Genomic DNA, 14,558 nt, shown 5'->3' with positions numbered 1-14,558 from the left:
CAAACCGGACATGCCCTTATCCACATCAACAGGACTGAAGTAGAAAGGGTCAGTAACTTTAAATTCCTTGGTGTCCATGTCACCGAGGACCTCACATGGTCTCTCAACACCACCTACTGTATCTGATCAAGAAAGTGCAACAGCGCCTGTACTTCCTAAGACTGTAGAAGAAAGCCAAGATATGTCCCCAGATCCACACTACCTTTTACAGATGCACTACAGAAAGCACACTGACAGGCTGCATCACAGTGTGGTATGGTAACTGCAGTGCTGCTGACCGCAAAGCCCTACAGCGGGTGGTGAAAACTGCCCAGTCCATCACTGGGGTTACCCTCCTATCTATCCAGGACATTTATGACAGACGGTGCTTGAGGAAAGCTCTAAGCATCATCAAAGACCCCACACACCCCAGCTACAGACTTTATGATCTGCTACCATCTGGAAAACGGTACCGGAGCAATTGGGCCCGTACTACCAGATTCAGACACAGTTTTTACCCCTGCACTATTCAAACTGTTAAATTCCCAGCCTCTCTCACTCTCACCTATGATCTGAACCTCACAGTGCCTTCTTCCTTTCTTTATTACCAAAAACCCAAACACACATTGAAAATCTACCTCTACCATACATGTCAAAAGCTCACTCCCCATAATTTCTATCCCTTTATTTTTCTGTTGATTATTTGCATATTTTTGCACATAACCTGTTACCTTTTTGTTGTTTTGCACATTGCCTGTTGTTGTTTTTTGCACACTGCCTGTTGTTTTTTGCACACTGCCTGTTGTCTCTGTCTTTCTTTTGCTACACAATTGTATTGTTGCTGTTTTTTTCTCTTTGTAATACTTATGTCTGAGAGCTAGCTAAATAGCATTTCGTTATACCATATACCATGTATATGAGTGTAATGACAAACTTGAACTTGAACTTGTTTTACATACTGTATTGACTGCATTCCTATGAGGTTACATGCATCAGCTCTCATCACCAGCATAGACGAACATGAATGCAACATGAACACATGTAGCCATTTAATGTTTTTGTTAGAATTTTTTCAAAGTGATAACTAACTCCATAATCTGTGCAACATCACAAACACGAGCCCACGAGTTCTTACCCTTCATTTGCAGTGTACTCCTAGTCTTGTGTGGGACATAGCTAGGTGGTGTCAATACATAAAGAAATGTTGTTAATGATAATGGAGAAACAGTTATTGGTGACTGCTAACTCATGACATGAAAACTCTTTAGACAGTTTTGGTTTCTTATTTGTAAAACAGTCAGGTCCAATTAATAATTACGAAATTGGTTGCTATCGAAAGCTTCAGGTACTACATTACAGTATGTCATCCATTTAAAAACTCTTCTGGATGTTTCCCATTACACTTTCACCCTGTGAAATTCTATGAGCTCTTCACACATGCTGTGTAAAAGTAGTGTGGTTATTTAACATGGCATACTTCATACAGCAATTGAAGCAGACACTGCAAAAGCAAATAAGCATGAGAGGTTATGAGGCAACAAGAAAATACAGCAATTTTATTTGTGTCAGCATAGGTTTTGCCTGAGAGAGACCCATTAAAGTACAGAAAGTGACTTCAAGAGAATTTTTCTTTGCTTTTTCAAAAGTGCTGCTTTTTTACAGTACATCTGTCAAGGCATCAATGTATATTCAATAATTTAATATTCCCAAGTTGCTGCAGTCTTGGCACAGGGAACATCCATACACAGTACCAGTACCATGGGGTGCACAGGATTAGAATTCAAACACTAGATTTTCCTTTGTTATAGCAGTTGTTCTTTAATTCAGCAGTATATACAAGGACACTACCCTAAAAGTTAATTAAAATAGAAATTTTGATCATTATTATAAGAATGATTTACACTACTGTAGTTACAGTATTCTATTATACACCTTCGCTATGCCTTCCTTATAGTTATAATATAGTTTGTTTTAGACACACAGAGCAATGATGTTAACCAAAACGGTTTTCTGGGCATTTATAACAGTGCCGGTATAAACTGGTTTCTGAATACCGCCATGAATGCAGGGTAGTTTCAAGACCCAATCACAATATTGGAAGAAATGTTAGAAATTACTGCTGCTAGCACTGCCTATAGTCCATATTGGGAATCCAAAATCAAAGTCCATAATCAAAGATGACTTTGCTGTTCTGCTGTTCTTGGGGCAGAAAAGAATGGTGGTATACTTCAGGAACGTATGCTACCTTCCCATGATGTTGAATTCCAAACAAAGGATGCAGATTTTTATAGACAATATTTTTCATCCAAATACGATTATGCAAAAGGAACACTTTTATAGTTTAGTTATTTTAAATGTAACGAAAGACATAAAAAAATTAAAACCTAGGAAAGTATTTTCCTCCCTGAATCAGTACTTGGTGAAATTTGATGGGAGCACCTTGGGCAACAATTACTCCTACAAGTGTTTTTGGATAAGATTCTACCAACTGTGTACAACAGGATAGTAAAACGTCTGTCCAGTCTCCGAGAACTTAAGTCTTTTAAAATTAGTGGAGGATCATTGATGGACTGTCCGTTTTAGATCATGCTACAGATTTTCAAGTCAAAACTTTGAGTCACTCAGGGACTCAACGGCGATCTTGTTAAGTCACTACAGTCTAGCCATGGTGAAAAGTTGCTGCCCTGCTGGAAAGTGACTTTTCATACCAGTTTTAGGTTTTTATAAGACTGAAGCAGATTTTCCTCCAAGACCTGTACCTGTATTTTGATAAGTACCTGTATTTTGCTCCATCCATTTTCCCCCTTAATCATGACAAGCTTCCCAGTTTATGCTGATGAAAAGCAGCACTATAACATAATGCATGCCACTGCACTATGTGACAGTAATGATCGTGTTGACTGAGTGGGGCACTGTACTGGGTTTATGCCAGATTTAACATTTTATATTCAGACAGAAAAGTTTGACATTCTTATCCCATCCAATTTTCAAGGGGTTTTTGAAATGACGAAGCATATGCAAGGTTAGTTGCTAAACATCAGCTGTGTGTTAGCTATATTCAACAGTTTTACAACATTGACAGTGATACAAAGTTTTCTAGGTCATTAGTATCCATTCTTTCCCCAGGGAAAAAACAAGTCCTCCAGGTTTCATCCATTTTCTTCTATAGTTTACATTACCCTGACTAATTAAGCCAGTCATAAGTAAGTTGCTTAAAATAATTAATGATTGGTTAGACCAAACAGCCCTATTGTTTTTTAAAAACATGGCTGAATGCCTCAGTTCCCATTTTGACAAAAAGAAAATCAGAAGAGCAAACATACTGTACACTGTCTGGCAGCAGCATTATAAATGTTTGTATATTGTACATGCAGCAGTAGATGCAATCCCAGGTGTAGGACAGCTTTCAATAGTGGTGTACAAGTGTAGCATTTTCTCCTGAAAAGAAACAACAAAACACCTAGACCTACTAAGAAATTGGGCAATTTTCTCAGTGGTTTTAATGTGTTCTCCTGAAGAACAACATATTTATCATCCCTGAAGCTTGTGGGGAATTGGCAAATTGGCCAATTATTCAGAGGGAAAAAAGTGCAGATTCCACATAAACCCAGCTCTGAAAATCTGCAGAATGGGCTCTTGCTGGACAAGCTATCCATTTCTTTGTACATTGTACACTTTTGAGGCTCTGGGGTGATTTAATATTTAGAGTAATCGGCCTAGCACTGTTCTCAACAGCTGCATTCAACTATGAGAAGATAGTTGCTCTATCTGAAGAAAGATAAAGACATTGCATTTCAATGAAGAATACTTTTATCAGCTTGAATTCAGTCTTTGGAATCTATCAAACTTAATAAAGCCCTTAAAATGAGGGAGAACATTTGAGTAGTGTGCAGTGTGAAGATGCAAATAGACAAAAAAGTCAAGAATTCCAAATTGGACAAAATGATGAATAATCTACATTTTCAGCTCAGCATGTTCAGCGACAAAATTCATATAAGTGCCTTTTAATCTTTTATTAGGTATAGGTATAAAATCATGGTTTCTCACATTTGCACTTAAGTTTTTTTCAGACAATCCCACCGTTTTGAGAGGCAGGAGATGGCAGGAGACCTGCAGAGATCCTGTGAGTGTGGGAGCTTTTGAATGCATTCAGTTAGTGCAGGGTTTTCTTGGGCATTATGATGAAATTATATTAAAAAGTACCAGTAGTGCCTTTGAGAATTTTTGCTTTAGGTTTGTCAGGCTGAAAGATTAATTTGCATTTTACAAATGAATCCTCCCTCCCTCTTCACCTGGCTACATGACCATGTTTCTCCTTTCTCACTTCAAAGTGGGTGTTGTGTCTTTTAATTGGTATTGCTTATGTACTTATCTTTCAGTTTGTCTACTATTGCATTGGAAAAAAATGTTTTGCCTTAAAAATCTAAAGTCTTATTTCAGACTGCTGAATTTATGTTTCTTGAAGAGGGTGAAATAAACCATATTGTTATATAAATAAAGCTGATCAACCTTTGGAATCTGTATCAAATTAACCTGTGCTTGAAATTACGCTTAAAGTTGAACTTAAATGTTGTAAAAATAAAAATACATTGATGTGCAGTTTTCTAGAGTGAAGATGCTGAAAACAATGTCTTTTTAGGCACAAAAGTACTATAAATCATTCAATTGTTCAGATCTTTGCAATTTCAAAAGCTTGTGAAAAATTTGTGAAAACCATCTATATGATGTTGCTATGTTTTCCATAGCATCTGAGATATAGCCAGTAGGGTACAATTTGTTATTCTTAAGGAACTGGCCTTTCATATTTGATTCTCAGAAGGAGTGCGTTTTAACCTCTGGAATCAAGCATCAGCATATACTGAACATAAGAGTAATACAAAAGGTAAAAACGCATGTAGCTTTACATAGCCACCTGTACAGAGTTTTAATTGGGGGGTACTTTGTAATATTTTATATGACCTTTTAAATGCTGGATGTTTGAAAAACTTTGCCTCTCCTCCTTTCCTTTCTGACAAGCAAGGAAATTAGCTGTTAAATCTTAGCAGAAAGGCATTAAAAGATAGATGCCGATCTTGCAATTCTTTACATCCTTACTGATTTGTCTTTCATAGTTTACTGTACATAAACTACAGAGAAATATACAAAACTGCAGTAGAGTGGAGAAAAACAGGAAAAATAACATTAAGCTTAGATATTCTCATTTTAAAATATCAGCGCTTTATGGACTTTGGGTATGAGGGACTTACTGTATCTGCTTTGGCACTCCCACAGGCTGCACTTAGGCTGGTGTGAGGGGGACTGACCTTCCCTTGCAACTTGTACTAATGCAGCTGCCAGAGTAGACCAGATGGAGACTGGTTGGACTGAGCCACATCCTCCTGGAGCAATGGGCTCCACAACATCTGCTGCTTTGTGCTTCATGAGTTGAAAAGAGAGCTTTGGATTCATAATGAGGTCAGTGAACAGCAAAGGCAGCAATTGAGGGGTATTAGAATTCCATTTTGAAGAAAAGACAACATACTGTACAGTATAATACATACACAGTAACATTTATACAGAGGGTTTTGCAATATGCACGTGGACGGTCCATGTGACTCAGGCAGGTCTTTTCAATTCAGTGAATAAAACATGCAAACTACTGTATAAGAGCAGGTATGGAGGGGATCTCAGTTCACAGACTGTCATGCCTTGAAATTGGACTTTTAAAAGAGGTGATCTACAGTAATAGGAGAGTACAACATTAAGGGGGAGGGTGGTAAAAGCAAGCAGGAAATCGTCAAGGTGCAGGCTTATATTTTAAAATCTTGCAATTCAAGAAAATTCAAGAGGAAATGCAGTCGAGACATTTTCTACTTTGTTATACCAAAAACTGGAACAGCACATAGGTGGTTGCTTTTTCTTGTCTTAATTTCCCCCTTTTTCCATTTTCCTCCCATTCTTAAGATACTGTACATTTTCCTTTATGTATTAAATTGTTATTTTATTTTCTTCTAATAAAATAACATCTAATTACAAATGTATTATTCATTTTTTGAATGTGAGTTAAGAAACCTTATGAAGACAACTGCATCAAGGTTACCATCTTCCTTTCACTTCCATTTACCGCCTAATGTCTCTGTCTGGATTCAGAATCTCAGCACTATCTCCTAGGAAAACACAATGGGTTTGAGTTACAGTAGGTTGGATGTACATGTTCGGTGAATTACAAGACTGCAGCTCACATGTCACACAGAATCAATCATAATTCACAAGGTCAGGCCTATCTTAATATATCCAACACATGCTCCAAGGGACTCACCTATTATACGGTAAAAGCATGGAGAATCAGTTCACACAGCAGCACAAGATGAGTGTAGTCACACTCACAAATGAGTGGTAAGAAATCCTACAATGACAATTCTGCTATAACGATAACAGCTTGTGAATGTTTCTGACAATAACAAATAGACTAAAAACAAAAGAAAAGACAGGCAGTAATCTTGCGATTAACAAGCCTTCCTCTAGCTCTCCCTGTTTTTAGGCTATTTAACTAGTTCTGTCACCCATCCATTTTCAATAACCTACAATATGAATCCAATAGTGAGCTGCGGTGAGTTGGAACCTAAACTGGAATAAAATGGCCTCATGGCTGGATCCACTTTGATTGGAACACCAGTCCGCTAGTCCATTGGAGGATACATAGAGAGAGATATACATTCACCCACAAACAAAGGGGACAAAATACACTCAGAATATAATAAAAACCAGGACACAACAGCTGTGAGGAGGAAGCACAAACTGTTACACCTCCATATTGTGCAAAACCATTCTTAAAGGAGGAAATATTCAAAGGTCCTTTGTGTGTGCTGTATCTTAAATTATGAGCTAACTCTACAGTATACTGTATACACTGTATACTGTATGTGGAAAGTTCTAGGAGGACAGTTTAAAGAGATACCTTGACTGGATACAAAACATCAATATTTCTAACATGGAGTAGTTGTGGAGTTTGGTACTGCAGTACATCTATGTTCAGTCTTTATGTAATAAAATGTACATAATTTACAGTATGCTTGGTGCATCTTTAAAAAAGGCTATTACCTGTTTACTGTATGTTTACAGTCTTCAAATGAAAGTGGCATTTAAGTTTAAAGCTTGTGAACATACATATGTTAAATATGGTCTGTATATTTAAAGATCGTCTTCTTTCAGCTCTTTTAGCATGAGCAATTTGGAAGTTTGTAATGACTATTTCTGATAACGTTAGCCCTGCCTTTCAATTACTCCTGAAATGTCACATACTGTACTATACTCAGGCCAGGTCAGGAATTAAACCATGTCACGTCAGGCTCAACAGTAGAAATACAGATAAAGGGTAAACCAAAGCAGTTGTCTCTCCCGCCACAATCTACACACCAAGGAAGGCAGAAAGTGAGTTACAACAGAGCTCATAGAATTTGTTGAAACTTTAAGGAAACATTTTTCAAGGAAAGTAAGGATTTGATTCCATTAAAGTCACCAGTTCTCCCAATAAAAACTAAACTTATTTCTAATAGTAACTATAAAAAAAGTACAAAAAGTCTTCTCTGCCCACAAATCTTTAACCTTATTTTTTTTCATTACCTGTGTTTGAAGTCAATAGAGAACATTTCTGTATTTGGTAGAATATGATTTCCCTGGTGTCCCAGTTAATAAAACCTCTCTTTCTAAACACTCCAGTGATCAAAGGTGTTTAGAAATCAAGAAATAAGCGCCAGTGTTGGGTAATTGCTAAATGAACATCATATAAAAAAAGGAAAAAAAAATCTTTTAAGCTGCATTTACCTAGATTTTTCACCCATGTATATAAAACATAAAAACATAAACAAATGGTGTTGCCTTCAGGGATATTTATTTAATTTGTTGATTTGCATATGAATACTTTACTTGCTATCGTGATGCCATTTGCATTCAGAAACACAATTAGTCTATGTGTTATCAGATTAGAGTATCCTCTGACAGATATAATCATATGGTACCTGCTCACTGGCTGTAAAGAACATTGTGTTAAGATGGGAGGTCTGTCAGGGAACAATAGAGGGGGAGTCCACAACTTCCCTAAAGCGTGTTGTTCTCATATTGGTTTAACTTGTGTTTGGTATCACTAGAAGAAAATGTTCTATTCAGAAAAGTGAAGCATGTTTCAAGCAGAGTCTTCAAAAATTATAATACAGGGCTATTCACACACTGTAGATTTACTATGACCCTTGAAACATGAATTTTAAAGCACGTTTTTCTTGTACTTTGTGGTTAGGAAAGGAAAACACTAAAAATATGGAAAAAAGTCCAGAGGTATTCTCCAAAAGTTTGGAATAGATCCTATCAACCTGATCTGTGTGCAATTCAAATATGACAAGTTACGTGCAAACACTGCCTAAAATGCATTTCTTAGTAGGGCAGTATAGACTGTATACATATACAGTACATAAGTGCATACAGAGAAATGGCTAATTAAATCTTCCTGGAAAGTGGCACTGCAACTAATACAAAACATAGATGAATTTTATGCCAGCACTATTTTCTATGTTTGGTATGGATTTTCTGTTGTAAAATAGAGTTTTAATATGACTCTGTAAGTGCACAGGCACAGAAAAATGTGTAGTTATTTTTCCATCTTGATCTAAATATATTCAGAAAACTCCTGCTCTACTGCTAATGTTCCTAATAACACTTCCTTTGCTTTTCTTGGTCTAATTAATTCCAGTTCCATTCCAGCTCTCTGATTTTGTTTTTTCAGATTATGCTTTAGCCATTTAATTTTTGTGCCTTATGTGAAGTATTGCACCTGGCCAAGACTAATAAATGTGCTTGAATTATAAAAGAAACCTCTGCTTTATTTATAGTTGAGACCTAAATAATTCTGTATTGTTTCATATAGCCTTCACAACTGCACCCAGCATCTTCATCTTTATGGGAAAGAGAAAAACAAAGGTATAAAAATATTTTCTGCTGGTAAGCAAATAAATACTGAAACACTGTCTGTGCTGTATCATAAAAATAAACTTACAAACCATAAAACACAACACTGTACAGGGAGTTAAAAAAGTAAATAAAACATAAACCACAGAGAATTACATAGCTTTTCTTTGATGTGATTAATGTTTTCACAGTTTCCTGGAGAGCAAAGTACCACATCATCACAAATTCCATCCCTCTTTATGTCATCCAGCAACGTGCTTTTTTTGTTGTAGCATTAATACTACCAAATTGACTTGAGCAAAGAGGATATCAACAGCTCAAACATATCTCAGTCCTTTTTCCTGGTACACTGTATTTTGTTATTTTTTATTTGCCACTGTGTGGACTAGCTTTCATCAGTCAGACAGCCTTCAGGTATTTATGTTCTAAGTGTAACGTACTTGTATTTATAGTCATGTGGTTAATTCATAACCACAATATTAGGAATCCCCTCCATGTCCAATAGAATGGATCCTCCCAACCTGATTTGCATGAAAGCCAAATATAAAGAGTCACATGCGGATAGGGCTTGAACGTTTTAAGATGATTCCTATTCATATAGGCAAATGCCCACCTATTACCATTCATTCTATTCCTCAGCTTTGAAGCCAAGTTGTTTGAGAAGATCTTGAACAGGTGTGTTTCACTGTGCTGAATGGACGGTGATTGGAGTAAGCCATGATTGGCAGGGGTCACCATCCTAAATAGGTGATAATCCCTGTTCAGACAGTATGAGGTTTTATTAAGGGAGACTGCATCACACTTCTTCCCAACAGAATTGAATTCTTGGACAAAATATATGGGAATGGCCTGCTTTCTCATCAACACCATCTCTCCGACATGGTTGTACCACACAACTGAGAATTGTATTTCAGGAGTTTTAAAAAAACATTATATTTTTCCAGCAGAAATCCCAACCTCTTATTGAATTTGGGAAAGTGCATTGTGTTTTGCACATATTCTCTAACATGGTCTGTCATTTCTTTTCTAGAGCTCATTATACCGTACCTTGTTCCAGTCTTGACACAATTTTACTTAGTTTCCGTATTGTATGCTTGGCTGAAGTATTATCACCTTGTCCCCCCACCCCAGAGAATGAGCCAGGGAGCTGCTGTAGGGGTGAAGATAGGAGGGAGGGCTGAGTGTGAGAAAAGATGGGCAAAGGAGAGCTTAGGAGCCGAGTTATTTATATAGAGGAGAGGAGATATAGACATGATTAAAGTCTGACCTTCTCCCAAACATCTGTTTAAAAAATCCGTTAAATTATATTACTTTATTAAGTTAAAATTACCTCATAGTAATTTTCTTATTTTCCTTGTAGGAGTCTTGGGGAAATTTATTTTATTAAAATATAACTTGGAAATCAAAGCACATTATGAGATTTGGAAACCAGTTTTAATTGAACCGTGATTCATAATAAGTTAACATGCACAATCAGGTCACGACTTTTAATTGCCTTACAGCTTTTTGGAACTGAATCCCAGTAAATAAAGGCTAAATTTTACAGTATATTAAAATATAATGTGTATTAATGATTGAAGAACACTTTTTATAAGAAAATGTGCTTGTCCACTTTTTCCATTCAGTTAAACGACTTCAGAACTTTGTGTTCTTCAAAATAAACCAAATATCTATTCAAGCTGGTTTTCCTGCATGAGCAACACACTAATGAAATGAATTCCAATGATTTAAAAACACATTCAGTTGTAATTCTGCTTTTTCAGTAAGTTTTGAGAATAAATAAAAAGAACTTCCTGTGAGTGTAGTATTTAATTAGACATTACAATTTGAAATAAAGCTGAATTGCTCAGTGTCATTTGTGGGCGTGCTCACACTCATATAGTATACTGTATATGCAGATAATGAATGTGAGCCCTCTTTCTCTAATGTTGCAGCACGAGTATGAGCAGGGGACACCATACGAAAAGGTGTCATGTATATAACCATTTTGCCACAGACATGGACATGGTATTTGCCTTTTGGAGATGCATCAGGTAGATACTTGAAGCATTTGCAAATTGTATCCCACCTCCCTCTCAGAAATGAACGGCATTACATCCCTGACTTATCTAGCTGATTACTGGACATGAGCACCATTGAGCACTTGAGAGCCATTTATCAACAATTGCTGTAAAAGCAGTTTACTTAACCTACTTATGTCAATTCCTCATACTGATTTTGTGACTTCAATGGGCTGCAACCATGCTGGTCAAGAAAGCCATTATTATATACAGTACGCAATATACAATAATATATGGGTGATTTGGATATATTTGTGTCCTTTTAGTTTACACATTCAAATATACATGTTTCTATACAGTACCTGTAGGAATACTGCACTTTAAAATAAAATCACATGGACTACCAAACAATAACTTTAAATAACTGAAGTTACAGGAATCAGAACATAAACTATTAGAGAAGAGGTATTCATTTAAATATTAATATTATATATACATATATAATTATTATATGTTATATAAGGAATGAAACAGGGAGCTGTTCCAAGGGTGCAGCTGGGGTAAAGGAAAGAAGGATAGAAAAGATGCATGCAGATATGTAGGCTGCCAGTGAGCTTTTGTATGCAGGAAAACAGATGTTTGAGATTTCAATTTGACCTCCTGAATATCTGTTAAACAATGCCCTTACAATTTACTCTTGAAGAAGGAGAATAAGAAGCAGCTTTAGTGTGTAGGCTACAAGGGGACAACAATGAGGTTAATCCCATGAAAGTGACAGAAAAAGTAAACTGTACAATGTTTCATTGTTTCAGGCATAAGCAGGAATAAGAGGGAGACAGGTGGGCAGGCAAAGAAGGAGGAAGATGGAATAGTAATTATAATTCACTGGCTGTACACAAAAGAAAGATTTGCTTTCCTTAATCCTCACTCCAGTTCTAACTCTGAATATTAGGAGCTTACATTCACAGACAGCACAGATGTGATGACAGTGTCTGCATTCTTTATCTGGACTTTTTTCAATTTCAAATTCAGTGTCTGTAACTAAACTTCCGTTAATGATCCTATATTTTTGTTTAACAAACTAAACCTATCACATGTACATTACAAAGTCCTCATACTTACAGAATTGAAAACTTTCCTCGTTCCTCATGTTATTTGATTAATTTGGTACAAGGACAGTCAGTATAACTGCATTTTTTTATGTGATCAACATAATATTAATATATTAATGCAAACAAAGATCAGAATAAATTAAAGATACTAACTCCAGACTAATTACCAGAATGGAATTCAAGGGGATACTTTGGAATTCAGAAATGGTAATTATTAATGTTTGTGAAGAGCGCATAGCCCCATTGTATTCAATTTGAAATCTGTTAATATAAACACTGCAGATACCATCCAAGACACCAGTCATTTTAGGTGGTAATAAAATACAGCCTCAGTTTTATTTGTGCATTTTACTTTTTGGAACTCAGCTTATTCTGGCTGATTCATTGACAGTGACAGATGGCAGTCTCATGACGGGACAAAACCTCACCCACAGAAGTATTGTTTCAGAGTCTTCAATTGGTTTAGTCTGTTATGTTCCTCCGAGTTGAAACTGAAATAAACAACAACACAAATCATATTTATTTAAAAATCTGTCTATAACCTGGGCCAGTTCACTTCACTTTGCCTGCTATGGGGTAGGTTGTCCTGTTCTTCCTACAGGCCAAACCACAATTCAGAGATACAACATGGATTGTTTAACTGTCATGTCAAACTTAAGTATGTAGCACCCTACAGTACAGTATATCTTCCTTACTGTCTCTGCCTTTATTTATGGGGTTTACTATACTGTATATACCGGAGGTGAACCTTGATTTCACCGCCCACATCTTGGCTCAGTTATTGGGTTGTCAGCAATCATTTTGACTCAGTTACTCCTCTTGTCCACATACGAGTCAAAATAGCTGGCTTTGGTTCCCAAAGGAAACCAGAGGTAAATCTTACATTTATTGTTGGCTTGACTCTAGCTTAGAGATGTAACTTAAATGTGGGACTTCCCAGGCACCAGAACACAATTAACCAAAGGCCAATGAAAGCAGTTGAATTTGAGTTAACCAGGGTGTCCTCAGCTCTAAATAAGAGATGACTCCCTTTGACTTGAGGGCAGCTGTTAGCTCACAGTAACATCAACAGATAAAACCTTTCATGTGGAGACTGTGCAACTCACTTGCACTTGAAAGTGATGGCCTTAACAGTGCATGCTCTGGAAAAAATACGTACAGTCTTCATTCCTTGTGTGCTGGTATAATACACAAAGCACAGCAATGACTACTGTATTTCTATTTAAACAAATACTAAAAATTTAGATTTTTGAAAAAAGAAAGTACTATATTTATTTCATGTGGACTTGGGCCATATTAATTCATACCAGTAAGTACATTGTGACTTTAAACACTTTTCAAATGAAATTCATAGGAAATTTGCAACTTCTTCATTTGCAACTATGCTAAAATATGGACAGTATAAAATGTTACTAAAAAAAGGTTTCAGAATAGACTGTTGAATATAATTACACGTTATCCCACATTATCTAAATCACAATTTCACTTCTTTTAAAATTCTGTTAACCATGAAAGAATGCTTGTTAGTAGATAAAAGCCAAGATTATTGAGGGGGGTATTTTGATGTACTTAAATACTCTCCAGGAGTATCCTCTATTCTTGCATTACCTCATCTTTCCAAAAACAAAATGAAATGAATTAACTTCTTAATGGAAGACTATATTCCCTTTTACTCTAGTCATTCTCAATCTAGGACACACAATCTTGGGATTTTTTGTAATAAAGAGATAAAAAAACTTTAAGGGAGAATCTGGGTAATGTAGATGCATTAGTTTAAATGGGTTTCAGGTAAATGTACTTATTAGAAAACTCATGATTAAGGCTGTCATGCAGACATTTGATTTGCCTAAATGCCTATCATGGTAGATTACACAATGAGGAACTAATAGCTAAATGGATATATATATACAAGTTGCTTAGCTTTCATATGAAACAATGTCCTTCTAAAAGACAAAAAGTTAAGGCTTTTTCATTTTAAAAACTCATATAAAAAAGAATAAAAAATAAAAGCCACCTAAAACCCATTATCTATTAAGTCTTGTAACTCTGATACATTTTCTACCCAGGTAGAAATTTCCAGGGTCAGAAAGTAAAGACCTTTTCCACATAGTAGTGATTTACAGTAAAAATAATTAAAAGTACTCACGAACACATTATTAGAACATGATTTTAAGCACCGAGAGACTGAAGCTCTTGGCTGGCCAACAGGGAAATCTATTTATTTTATTACGCTTAAAATGAACAAGGATTTAGTACAGTTGGCCTTTTAACTTTTTACAGAACCTGTCATAGCAGTCATTTTCTCACTCAGGAGAAAGCAGGGGATTTTGGAATTAAGTTTATAACCAAAGTGTGGGATGATTAACAACAGCCAAGTTCAATCAGCCTATGTTATACCCTTCTCTCCCTAGCATACAGTATGTCTTCTGCATCTCTCCTGCATCCTATTTCTACCTTTGTAGCTGCCCCTTGGTCACTCCTCACTCCAGATTGAGGTTCCAGCCTTCTCTTCTCGTGACCAAGAGGTTAG

The 14,558-nt window shown here is 36.2% G+C and overlaps 1 long non-coding RNA gene across 2 annotated transcripts in view; it reads right to left on the bottom strand.

Moving 5' to 3' along the window:
• The window catches only part of LOC107079542 (uncharacterized), a 175,949-nt gene that overhangs the window by 78,986 nt on the left and 82,405 nt on the right, over nt 1-14,558 (bottom strand). Inside the window, exon 3 of one of the 2 annotated variants that reach the window (XR_011181768.1) lies at nt 12,461-12,519. The exons of the other annotated variant lie outside the window; for it this stretch is intronic. This is a non-coding gene — a long non-coding RNA (uncharacterized lncRNA). Of the gene's footprint in view, nt 1-12,460; nt 12,520-14,558 lie in introns of those variants that run through there. 2 annotated transcript variants of the gene reach the window in all.

Source organism: Lepisosteus oculatus, chromosome 16 (genome assembly GCF_040954835.1).
Source record: "Lepisosteus oculatus isolate fLepOcu1 chromosome 16, fLepOcu1.hap2, whole genome shotgun sequence".
NCBI classification, from domain to species: domain Eukaryota; kingdom Metazoa; phylum Chordata; class Actinopteri; order Semionotiformes; family Lepisosteidae; genus Lepisosteus; species Lepisosteus oculatus.
The sequence above is the reverse complement of the archived record's forward strand: the minus strand, read 5'-3'. Positions and strand labels throughout refer to the sequence as shown.